We start from the raw sequence: 13,948 nt of genomic DNA, 5'->3' as shown, positions 1-13,948 counted from the left end.
AGTGGAGGAGGGAAAGAGAGTCCTATTATGAAAGGGATTTGGGCACAGGATGGGCAAAGTTTATATATGACAGCTGGTTATTGGCAAGACTTAGCATTTTGACATGCAGCTAGCTCCCTATACTTACACCACCTAGTCTGGACTCTCTCCCTCCACCACTACAAGAAAAATTGGACTCATTTTCTTGTTTATTATTATTTTATTCTTCATTAAAGACCTCATGTTAAAGATCACAGCATTGAATCCTACTCACAGAGTTTGATGGCAGCATTACCACGTCCTTCTGACCCAAGGGTTTTCTACTGCTTCATCAACTCAAAGTTGAACGACCTCTCTGGGTGTCTGACTCAACCCTGGGTTCATAAACATCCCTCCAAACCCAGAGTAAGTGCTAAAGCAAGTAGCATTTGTGCCCACTCCTAAAACAAAACGGAAGAGAAGATAGCAAGAGAAGTGCCAAGTCTAGAGGAATCCAGACCCATGTTACATTCTCCTGGAGTCTAATCCAGCTGAATCCATGTGCTACTAAAAGAAGGGGGATGTGACTGGTCCATCTTGTAATAGTACAGCATTCCTGAGGATCTCAGGATCTTTATAGGAACAAAGCTAGATTAGACTATGAAAGGTTTTTCTTCACTCCTCACTAAACTTGTTGACTGACAGACAAGTATGTTTCTTAAAGAGAGGGATCAGTTAGGAGCTGGGGACAGCTCTCCTGGGACACACACTGGATGAAAATCACTTGGCACCTCTAGAAAAGAGATATTGTCTTTGGTCAACCTGGGAAGGATAAGGGGAGCACCAGGAGAGACCCAGAAAAAGGGAAAGATAGCCCCAGAGAAAGAGCAATTGAGAAAGGTATAAATATGTGTTCCACATGTCACATTGTAAAATGAAACCTCTCTAGCCTCATAGTCCAGGTAAACTCCAACTCGGCTAAAGGGTGTTGTCAGAAGGAGAGGGGTCACAGGGCTGCTCAGAGCCTCATAGCAGTTTTCATAAAACTTCATTGTCTGGAGATAGCACAATCCAGCCTTTCTTGCTCACTGCTTCCCTACAAACACCCAGGGTCCAGGTTGCCCCGGTTCCCACTTCAACCTCCCAGTAACATCTCCAGAGGTGAAGCCCTTACTGCCCATCACACAGGGCTGAAAGTCAAATCGTTGGCTGGTTTTAGGGACATCCTGTTCAGCACCCCCATAGGTCACCTGGCTCTGGTCCTCAGATAGGATCAGGATCCAGCTATGGCTGGATCCAAAGTTACATGCACTGTAAAAAGAGATACACTTGGTGAATCTCAAGAGTCTGGAAACTATTTCCAGAACTGGACAGTTAATCAGTCCTACTGCCACCCCTAGACACCCTCACCCCTATCCACTTCCTTACAAGTTTCTGAGTGGTTCTTCAAGGTCATAGGTTAGGATTGGCTATATAACATCTGTGCCATAGCTACCTTAGAAATTAGGGAGAGCAGAAAATGACTAATGATTAAGATTGACTGCCATTGGGGCAGCTAGGTGGCATAGTAGATAGAGTACCAGCCCTGGAGTCAGGAGGACCCGAGTTCAAATCTGGCCTCAGACACTTACTAGCTACTTAACCCCATTGCCAATAAATAAATAAAGATTGACTGCCATATAGGCTGAGGTTCTGAGAATTCTTAATAGAACCATCTTTGAGACATTTCAGTATCACAAATTTCAATTCAACAAGCAAAGCAGATACTAAGCACTTCCTATGTGCCAGGCACTATGATAGGCCCTGCAGACATGAAAACAAAAATGAAATAGTTCCTGCCCTCAAAGAGCTTATAATCTATTGGGAGAAAACATTATTAAAAATCATTCTGAGGGGCAGCTAGGTGGCATAGTAGATAGAGTTCTAGCCTTGGAGTCAGGGGGACCTGAGTTCAAATCCAGCCTCAGACACATGACACTTACTAACTGTGTGACCCTGGGCAAATCACTTAACCCTCACTAAAAAAAAGCAAAAAAAAATCATTCTGCCCTGGTCTTCACCAAGAAGTCAGTTTCAGATGAAAGTGATTGAATTCAAACAACTGGGGAGGCTATTTTGAAAATAACTATGTTTGCTCCATGTGTTTGATTGAACTCTATTGGATGTTTTCAAAGTTACCTGACATTGGGTCAGGTAAAAGTGACCTACATCTGCAGCCCCAGGTCCAGGGGACACAAATACAGACAAATATCTCAGCTGGCAGCATACAGACTAAAACAATTAATTGACCAGGTTTCTCTGCAAAATATGTTATTTTTAAAACATGGGGTCAGAGCCCACAGAAAAAGCTGCTACTGTCACCTTGGGTATGTACCCAAGGAAGTATCTTTTCCCTCTCCTGGGTGCCTCACCTGCATGTTTCCAGGCCCTTCTCCAACCTGAAAGTAGAAAATTCAATTCAGTTTTGTTTTCTGAGATGACAGAGACAACCATACCATATGTCTCAGGCCCCAGCTTCCAATGGCTCCCATGAGCAGGTTTGAAAGAGAAACAAACACAAACACACACTGGCTAGACCAGGGGCTGGGGTGATAGCAAGAGAAGGACAATTTGTCTTCACCTTCCACTCTTCCCTCTACAAAAGATTCAGGAAACTGATTGTTTCTTTCTCTCCTCCAAAGCTTCTGAGGGCATACTGTTGCACCCTGAAGAACTGGAATGGAAAGGTATTATTCTGGTAGAACAATGACTATGAAATTACACATTGATTGCCTTTGATTCCAGATTGAGTATAACAGTAGATGGCCAATGGGAGGTAAGAAATCCAATGTTCTACTTACTCTATGGCTAATGTACACTGTCAATTCAATTCAAGGAATATTCATTAAACACCTCAATTTTTCCTGCATATAAGTTGTTTGTACGTAGTTGTTGCATGTTACCTCCCCCATTAGATTGTAAGCTTCTTGAGGACAGGAACTGTCTTGCCTTTTTTTTTCTCCAGAGCTTAGCACAGTGCCTGACAGATAGATAGTAGATGCTTAATGAATATAGATAGGTGCTTAACGAATGTTAATTGACTGCCAGGCACAGGACATCCAGATAGTATAATGGATCGAGTGTGGGACTCAGCATCTGGCAACCAGGTAATGCAGTGGACAGGGTGCTGCACTTGGAGACAGGAAGATCTGAGTTCAAACCATGCTTCAGATACTTGCTAGCTCTGTGACTCTGGAAAAGTCAAAAAACTTCTCTCAACCTCAGTTTCCTCTCCAGGGTTATTGTGAAGATCAAATAAGATACCACTTGTAAACCACTTGGTAAACTTTAGATCATTGTGTAAATGCTATTATTGTTAGGAAGAACTGAGTTCAAATCCTATCTCAGACATTTACTAGCTCTATGACTGTGGATAAGTCACATAACCTCTATGTTCCCTTTTTTGTTTCTCTATAAAATAAGGCAGTGAAACCCAGTGACCTCCAAGCTCTGTTCCAGACCTAAATCTATGATCTTATGAGCATCTCTTCTACTACAGGAGCTTACTTAAACACCAGAAAATACTCAGAAGATATTAAGCTAGAAGAACCCTTAGAAATCACATAATCAAAATCCTTCCTTTTTCAGAGGAGGTAATTGAAGCCCAGAGATACACCGACTCATCTAAGGTTACTTAGCAAGTTGATGGCAGAATTGGGACTAGAAACCAGAAACAAAGTCTGAGTCAAATGTTATTTCAATTACACTGCTCTGTCTTTCCTTTTGGAATCCAGCCAAAACTTTGATTTTGTAGATAGGGATTTCCTATTTGACTTTCAAATTTAACTTGCTCCCAGTGGGTTGGTCCCTGTGTTTGGGTCTAGAATAAATATTAGGCCCCTCAGCTAGCATTGAACTTTAAACTTTACTGAACATTTTTTTCTAAAAGTATCAAAGTATTTTTATCTCATTCACCCACTCAGCATCACTGCGAAATGTGGAGGGGGCAGGAAATAGTTACTGATTGTAAAGATACAGATATAGAAATATGTGAGTTGACTAAAATCCAAAGAGGGCAAGCAATTTGCTAAGGTCACTCAATAAGCAAGACCCAGAGTCAACGCTAGAACTCAAGGCTTTTGAATGATAGCTAAGGGTGTTAATCAGCTAAATGAAGAAGTTGAAAATTTGGCTCGGTAGGTAGGGAGCTCTCCAAGGTAGATGTCAGATCATAGACTCATGCAAAGAGTGTTAGATCGGAGGGAGTCCTTTGAGGGTATGGAGTCCGCTATCCTCATACTATAGAGTAGGAAATCAGGATTCAAGGAAGAGAGGTGATTTGCCCAAGGTCTCACATACATAACTCACCTGCATCTGTAATGACTTTTTTGGAATCTGCAATTAAACAAATATGGAGATGAGATGCTGATGACACAATTCCGAAAAAACAGTTTGGTCAGTGTAGAAAACTTACCAATTTCCTTTTGAAGAGCCACTGTGGGGGGAAAAAGCAGACCAAAAAAAAGCAAAGATTTTAGTTGTTCATGGAACTATAGACACAGGGCAAGATCTTATCCTCTGCAGTCTCTTCTCAAGGAGTACTTTCTACATTATCACTATTCCCATTGCTAAAGTACAGGGCCATTTTGTTTGGTCCTTCCTTCACCATCACTTCCTAGAATTTAAGGATCAATGGACAGTAATGCTTTTGGTCCAACCAAAAAAGTGTGCCTGTCTCTACAAGAGGTCCACATTAAGGCTATATATACATGTAATGTTGGGGGAAGGGAGGAAAGTAGAGATCATTAATATCAAAATCAGGAGATCTGGCTTTTAGCCCCAGTTCTTTTACTAGAAGCTTTACTCCTGGTTCAGCTCACTCTCTTGACTACTCCACCTTCCCACCATTGTCTTGCCAACTTCAGGATGACTCTGCCCTGAAGTCTGCTCACTGATTGGTGAGTCATGCCCAGGGTTACACAGCTAGTAAGTGTCTGAGGCTGGATTTGAACTCATGAAAATGAATCTTCCTGATTCCAGGCCCAGTGTTCTACTCGCTAAACCATAGACCTACTATTCTAGCATCTGGAATAAATCATTTGCCTGATTTTTTACTGGATTCACAATGTAGTTGCATGGATAGACTGTTACTTGGTGTTAATATTGTCCTCATGGGGGGGGGAAATCAAACTCTACAGTATTGGCTAGAGTAAACAGTTAGGGGATGGAAAAAATTCCATTCCTCAACTACTTATCATAGATTGAATGTCCAAAGGTACATCAGGGGTCAGCTATATATCATGACATCTTGAAGATATGCAATTATGGTGTTTGGGATTTTCTGGTGCTGACAATTTCACCATAAAAGGCAATATTGATCAGTGGTAGAGAAAGGCAGCTTTAGAGTTGGAAAGACCTGGGAACAAGACCTGCCTCTGATACATCCTGCCTGGGTGACCTTGGACAGGGCACTTATCCTCTCTCTACCTCCATTTCCTCAACTGTAAATGGAGCTAATACTAACACCTACCTGCCACAGGTTCTTGTGAGAATCAAATGAGATAATATTGGTAAAGCACATAGCACATTGTAGGCACTTAATAATCTTTTTTTCCTTCCAATGAATCATAGGTCTCATAAAAAGAATTACGGATACTTTATCTTAAGCATATTCCAACTGATTGGAGAAACAGCCTCATCATTAGCTTTATACACTGATGAACTTAAAATAAGTGACTCAGTATTGCCTTTAGCCTGAGGAAGAAGCCATGAATGATTCCTTTAAACTGCAACTATTGAGAACTATATAATTCAATCACTGCCCAGACTAGTTAGTTTCACACAGAAAACTACTCAACCTGATGGCCAGACTCTAAGGTTAGCTCTGGTCAGGTATCTCACAAATTGCACTGATTACGGTAGGGTAAGTTCATAACAGAATGTGTGGATGGTTCAGCACAACACCTCTCTACTGCTGTAGAGAGAGGGACAGAGGGAATGTCTCAAAGAATATGGGCTACTAAAGATGCATCCATTGTTATTATCCATCCTATGAAAATGAAAGTCTATCATTAAGTTATGGGATTTTACCTTTCTCTTCTTCATTTTGAGATTGATTTTCTGGAGGAAGGAAAAGAAAGTGTGAAATTATATCTTCTTGCATCTAAAAACATTCATCTTTAATCAAGTCTAGGTTCCCTCCCTGTCTATGTTCTCTTTTCTCTTTCAATTGCCCTTCCTGAAAAGTTGCTTTGCATAGATTTTGTTTCTTTTTTATATGTTTACATATTCTTTTCTCCCAATAGAATATAAGTTCCTTGAGTGCAGAATCTGTTTTGTTTTTGCATTTATATCCCTCATACCTAAATCAGTATCTGGCCTATAATAGGCACTTAAGAAATACTTCTTGAATTAATAGATGAATGAAACATAATTTATGGAGTCAAAACTCATTTTCAGATATTAGATTGTCCATTCTGTCTATGGAAATATTTTTCTCTTCATCCATTTTCCTTGTTATTCTCCATGTATCTTATTAAACCAATTCTTTGGAGTAGATGAATTCATTCCTGTGGTGCTAGATAAATGGGTGCAGTTTCCATCAGTCAAGGGACTGGGATGGAAGAAGAGAATCCCTAGTTTTCTTTGCAGCACAAATGCTACCTTCTGCATGCTTCCTTCTTTGATTTGCTCACCCACCCAGTCATATACCTTATCCCCCCATTACCTCATATTAATTTTGTATATATTTTATACGTTCTTCTTGGTCTCCCCCCACCTAAAGGATATAAGTTTTTCAAGAGCATAGTGCATAGTCCCTGGCATATAGGAGGTGCTTAATAAATGCTTGTTCAGGGCAGTTACATAGTTCAATGGATAGAGTGCCAGGTTTGGAGTCAGGAAGACCTGAGTTCAAATCTGACTTCAGACACTTACTAGCTGTGTGACCTTGGGCAAGTCACTTAACCTGTTTGCTTCAGTTTCTTCATCTGTAAAATGAACTGGAAAAGGAAATGGCCAACCACTCCAGTATTTTAGCCAAGAAAATCCCAAATGGGATAATGAAAAGTTGGTCACAACTGAAACAACTAAACAACAACCAAAAAAAAAAAAGCTTGTTTATTGATTTGAAGTTGGGTGGAAGATGCCCCTAGAAAATTAGTGATATTTCATGGGGAAAGATTGAAATAAATGGAGCTTTTGAATGGAATCCTGGATCCAGAGACAGAAGATGTGGGTTCCAAACCTGGATCTCCCAATTACTGCCAGTGTGGTCTTGGACAAGACCCTTCACCTCTTTGACACTCAGGGTAAAATGAGGTACTTGGACAACGGTCAGAGGATCAGAAATTTCCAGCTGAAAGAGTCCTTGGAGGTCATCCCATACTTTACAAATGAGGAAACTGAGGACCAGAGGGGTTAAGTGATTTGTCTAAGGTCACATAAGTAGTAAATGTCAGAGGTGAGGGCTAAATGAATTTGGATCACTTCCATCTTGAATGTATAATCCAGAGGAAAGAGAAAGTGGAGGTGACAAATTTACGCAAGGAGAATTTTAGTGAAGGCATAGTGATCAATTGCTGTTCTCTGTCCCCACAGAAAGACAGAGCTGGCATTCCACTAGTTGAAGGGAGTCCCTCAGAGGCACAAACTTAAAAGAAAGCAGGAAAGACTGGGCCTGGCCACCAAGGCAAGAAAACTCTGTCCTCTGTTAACTGAGCAAGTTTACAGCCCTGAAGATCTTCAGGAGAGGAAAAAGCACCTGCTCTCATCCTGGGAAGGATTTTCACCTACATGAAGATGGGGAAATAAACTAGATGATCTTTTAAGGTTTCTTCTAGATTTGGGGTTCTAACTTATTAGAAGTGTGTTGCTGTTGTTCAGTTCAAGTCTTCATGACTATGGCTGGTTTTCTTGGCAAAGACACTAGTGTGATTGGCCATTTCCTACATTTTACAGGTGAGGAAACTAAGGCAACCAGAGTTAAGTGATTTTCCCAGGGTCACACAACTAGTTTGTGGAAGCTTGATTTGAACTCACAAAGAGGATTTATCCTAACCTCAGGTCCAGGACCTCTATCCACCAAGCCACCTAGCTGCCTCCTTAGCTAGCCAACCTAGCTAGCCACCCTAGCTAACCACCCTTAATAAAGGAGTGTAATTAGATATAAAATGGAAGTAAATCTTGGTATTTAGTCACAAGGGATTCACCCTTTCCTCCTAAAATACCTTATACACCAAGGTCACTGGGCATCAACTAGCTTCCACATTGGGCTAAAAGGACCTCGACTTTTTCCCTCTGCTCTTAAGGCTCTCATTGCTACTGAGTGAGCTAACGATCATCTCTGCTGGCTTTCCACTCCCCAGGTTCAAGATCAACTCAACTGCTCCCCCTTGTGGCCATTTCCCAATCATACCTCTTGCCTTGCACTGCTTCCTGATGAAATAAAAGCACCCCAAAATGAAGAGTCCCAAGATTTGGAGGCCAATTGCAAAAGCAACGATCCAGGCACAATTCTTTGAGGAAAGGGATGCTGAAACACAAAGCCTCAGAGTCAGCAGGCTGACAACAACTTCAAACTTTGTAATTTCTTGGCTCTTAAGGTTGAACTAGATACTCACTAAGGTTCATTCAAACTAATAAAACTGGAGCTATAGCAAACAAAAGAAAACAAAACAAAAAACTTTTAATGATGGCTGTCCTGTTTCTAAAGCCCCTACAATTAGCAAATTAGCACTTACCTCACTACAATCCTGGGAGGTAGGTAGGTCAACTGCCATTATCCTCGTTTTGCAGATAAGGAAACTGAGGCTCAGAGAGAGATTATGTGACTTGCCCAATGTTAATTAGTGATGGAGCTGGAAAACAAGCTGTCTTCTGACTTGGCTTGTCAAGTCAAAGAGCAGTTCTTTCAATGACAAAATCAAACTCAAATAATTGAATCACTAAGCTCTCTTGTATCAACCTTGGGCAGTATGGTTCTATGGAAAAAGCACTGCCTTTGTCATTAGAGGACCTCAGTTTAGATTCTTCTTTCTGGTGGTTACTACCTTTACTTTCTTGGGCAAGTCCCTTAATTCCCCTGAGCCTCAGTTTCCTCCTTTGTAAAATGAATGGATAGGAATGGATGGCCATTCTTGTCCTTTCCTGCTCTACATGCAGGATCCCATGATCTATGAACTGCACCATCTATGTTAGAATTTACATGATTTCAAAATATGTGGATTTAAAATGAATATTTAATCCTCATTTAAATAGTCTGATTCCTCAAAAACCAACAACAATTTCTACAGTTTGTGTTCCTTCATTAGAATGTTGGGCAACTGTAACCTACATCACGTCATATGTCAGTTATATAGTGGAAAGAGCATTGCCTCTGGAATCAGAGAGCCTGACTTCAAATTCTTGCTCTGTATGACCTTAGGCAAATCATTTTCTCCTCTGTAAGAACAGTAGTGTTGAATTAGATTATAAATTTGAAGCTGAAAGGGGTCCTTGAGGTCATTTATTCCAACTCCTTCATTTTATACATGAGGAAATTGAGGCCCCAAAAAGTGAAGTGATTTGCCCTAGGTCACATAGGTAGCAAAAGGTAGAGGCAAAATTTGGACCTAAATCCCCTGCCTTCAAATCCATTAGTCTTTCCAGGTCACATTTCCTCTTCAATTTCTAATGTCCCTCTTAACTCTAAAACAAGATACCTTTGGAGGTCTTTAGAAATAGGAGAGTTTCTCACGTGGGACCTGGTTTGTTGTTCAATAATTTCAGTCATGTCTGACTCTTGGTGACCCAATTTGGGGCTTTCTTGGCAAAGATACTGGAGTGTTTTGCCATTTCCTTCTCCAGCTCATTTTACAGATGAGGAAACTGTGGCAAATAGGGTTAAGTAACTTGTCCAGGGTCACACAGCTAGTAAATTTCTGAGGCCAGATTTGAACTCAGGAAGATTAGTCTTCCTGACTCCAAACCTGGCCCTCTATCCACTGCACCACATAAGTCCTAGTTTAAGAAGATTTCATCCTAAACATAGAGACAGATCATATGCCTTCTTAATGTGTTTCCCATCCCCAAAATTGTGCCATTCACAATTCACTTGGATGCATGTCATAGAGGGATATTTCCAAAACTGTGTTCTAATGTAACAAAAGAATTTTAGTAAGGAAAATAGTCTGCATTCTTCTGCTACAAAGTTTCCCCAGTTCAATCATGCCTCCAGATCAATATACATGAATTCTGTTATTAGATCAAAGCCAAAGTGACCTTTAATAGGTAGGATTGGAGGATTCCAATGAAATGAACTCAATAGTTCATGGGAGAAGCAATATTGTTTAGTGGAAAGAATATGAGATTTGGAGTGGGAAGACCTAAGTTCTGTTCTTGGCATTGACACTAACAACCTTGGGCAGCTCACTGAACACACCTTAGCTTCAGCTTTCTCATCCCTTATGTGAAGGAATTGGACTAGATGCTCTCTAAGGGCCCTTCCAGCCCTAGATTTATTATGCTAGACTCACCCTGACTTCCATTTCTAAATCCTGTTGTGTTCTAATAGAAAAGGGGGAAATCCTCTTTGTTGTAAAGCTTTAGCACATGAGGTGCTAAGATAATAGTTGGCATATGGAATGGTGAGTGTTGCAGTGTTTTTGCAGTATTTTCAAAGCTTTGCAACACAATGCCATTTTCTCTTAACATTGGGACCACAAAAATAATCAGCCTTTCTATGTATTAAAATCCAGCCAAAGATAGAAAAAATTCTAATCAAAATTACTACAAAATACATAAACTATCTAGCCATAAACCTACCAATATGCACTCAGGTCTTGTATGAAAGCTATTCCAAAACATTTAACGGAAGTGGATGGCTTAAGTCATTGGATGGAAACTATAGCTCAGATGCTTCATTCCATAATAAAAAGGGGACCAACCTCTTGGGGGAAATGACGCTGTCTTCTACTCTCCAAAGAGAGGATGCCAAATGGAGCAAAACACATCTTGGGTGGAATTGGCTTAGACTACTAGAGATGTTTCTATTTGGAAAAGGTCTTCTCCATCCTGAGAATGAGAGTCTGACAGGTTAGGCAAGCTCTTTCCCTGGACATCTTTCCATCCCACTTGGGGCTTTGGGTACCACCCATTTGATCAGCACAGGAGCAGAATTTCTCCATCCTTTAGAGGTTCCACATCAATCTGAGGATCTGATCCCCAAGCTGGAAGAGAAACAAATAGGAAGAAATAGTGGTTTAATAATTACTCAAAACTTATAGCAGTGAACAGCTAGTATAAAAAAAATCACCTTCCCTTGCTAACCCCTTCAGCCTTCCCCTATTACTTCACTCAATATGTGGATGCTTCTTCCTCATTTTTGTTCATTCATTCATTCATTCAATAAACATTGACTACAAAGCTCTATAGAACATACTGGTGTATAAAGATGAAATATAGCTATCCCTGCCCTCAAAAAATTTGAAATTTAACAGGGATATAGGGACCAGACATGTAATTTCATTGGTACATTCATTGATACAAAGAACTGGGTGAGAAAGCTCCCTCTTTCAATGCAGACAAGAACATTTTCTGTAACTTATACTCCTAAAGAATTGCCTAATGACCTAGAGGTTAAGAGACTTGTCTAGGGTCACACAGACATCATGGAACTTAGGTCTTCCTGACTTCAAGACCACTGCATTCATTGTATAGATGGTAAGTATATCCTTATATATGTGCATGTTGTCTCTCCATTAGAATGCAACCTCTTTGATGACAGGGATTATATCACTTTTGTCTTTGTATGGCCAGCCTTAGAGATGTTACTTGATAAAAGTTTGTTGATTAATTGGATTATTGAACAATAACTCACGTTTCTATCGAGCATAAAGATTTATAAAGCACCTTCCTCAGAACTCTGAAAAGGAAGTAGTGCAAAGATTGTTATTCCCATTTTATAGATGAGGAAACTGAGGTTCAGAGAGGTTTAAATTTGCCTAGGGTAGCGCAGCTGGACTATATCAGAATGTGATCTCAATGCAGGTTTTCTGATGTTAAGACCAAATGTAAATGATTTATTTTATAGGCCTTAAAGAGCTATATAAATATAATGATGTTGAATATAATATTAAATAATGATTTGTCTTTGTATCCCATAACATGGTCTGCATGTGGCAAATGAGGTTCAATAAATGTTGGTTGAGTTGACTCATAGCTAGAGGAGAAGAAAGGAAATTGATTTGGGAGGATGCTCTCTTTCTTGTCATTATAAACTCCAGGAGGCATTAACCAGGAAGATGGCTCTCCCATTTGGTCCCAGCGGCCTTTTTACCCTGGAAGATACCTCCCACTCTTGCAGCCCCTTTCTCTGATTTGTCATTTCCTCCCAGACCTTCAGTTTAAAGGAAGGGTCAAGACCAGGCGTGTTCACTGTGCTCCCTAGCTAGGTACCAGACTATTTAGACTTCTCTCCCTCTCCATTTTTCAGCTTCTTTTCAAATGTTGTCTTCCTGATTAGAAGGTAAGCTCTTTGAGGGCACAAACTGTCTTTTTCCTTGTGTTTGTATTCCCAGAACTGAGCACTGTGCCTAGCAAAGAGCAAGTGCTTAATAAATGCTTACTGACTTGATTGGAACCTGGTGGTATCTCTGAGGAGGTAGCTTTGCTTGGGAGGTGAACTTCTCCGGCTCCTACCACAGTACAATCATTGTGTAGAAATGGGACAAATACTAGGCAAGAAATTCTTTGAGGGTGAAACTGAAGCTTGTACTATACTAGGCACCAGACCCTACTCGCCTTCTGAGTCCTGATGCTTCCAAGAAAGCAAAGGGTGGGGGGGGGGTCAAATTTTGAAGCCAGGGGCTTTAGAGATCACCTAGTTCAAATCCCTCCCCTTTATTATGTAGATGAGCAAAAAAGAGTCCCACAGAGGGGAAGTGACTCGTCAAAGGTCAAAGGTCAAACCCCACATCCTTGGTGATATTCCTGACCTGCCACCTTCAGCTCCACATTGACTGCCTGTTGGCTGCTGCCATCTTAAAGAACACATTGATACTCTCCTTCATCAAAGACTCTGACCTGGTGAATCTTCAAGGCCATGCTTCCTTTAGTGACGTCACCAGGCAATGGGTTGATTCTTCCTCTATATTCTATCAGCTGCTTTCTAGCAACATTCTCTCCATCATGATAAATGACATTGGACCAGGCAGTTCTGTACCACCTAATTTCCATGTGCTCTGCATTTTTCTCAGGATATAAATCATAGGGTAATGTGATTTCTTCTCCCAATAAAGCCACTATGGGTCCCCCAGGACCAGTCAGAGACGATTGGGCTGATTAAGGACCAGAGACACAAAATCAGAGTGAAATTGTTAGTATGGTTTCAAGCAAGGCATGAGACATTAAATACATGAGCTGATGGCAAAGCTCTCCAGACTCCTCTCCTAGCCAGTTCATCAAGATATCTTGGGGCATCATGAATGTAGCCTTGGAGTATTGGATATCTTGGCCTGTTTTATTGCTCTTTGGGGCTTACGAGATGGAGAAGTTAGTCCCTGGGGTGGAAGGAGGTAGGAGCATCATTGGTGAGCGGGGGCAGATGTATATACACCTATCACATGTAAGGGGTTAGAAGGAAATTGCGGATGGGCTATTAATAGTAACATATTGATATCACATTTTATATTTAAAAGGATTTTTCATATATGACTTCATTTGAATATCACAAGCCTGTGATGTAGGTACAGCTTCATTTTTATATATGGAAAGTGAGGCTCATACTCAAGCTAAACCACCCAAGTGACTGATCCAAGACCACCTAGCAGCAAATAGCACAGCCACTCTAAAAGGGTAGGCAGGTACACAGGTGTGAGGTGGCCTGGAAGAGCTTGCAAAGCACCTAGTGAGATTCTGAGGTCTATCTGGTTTAGGTAGACAGATAAGGTGGGAAGGAAGGAAGAAAAAGAGGGAAGGAGAGAAGGAGGGAGGAAGGAAGGGAAGGAGGGAGGGAGGGAGGGAGGAAGGAAGG

The sequence above is a fragment of the Vombatus ursinus genome, unplaced genomic scaffold, assembly GCF_900497805.2.
Source record: "Vombatus ursinus unplaced genomic scaffold, bare-nosed wombat genome assembly UNPS02015135.1, whole genome shotgun sequence".
In the NCBI taxonomy this organism is placed as follows: domain Eukaryota; kingdom Metazoa; phylum Chordata; class Mammalia; order Diprotodontia; family Vombatidae; genus Vombatus; species Vombatus ursinus.
The sequence above is the reverse complement of the archived record's forward strand: the minus strand, read 5'-3'. Positions refer to the sequence as shown.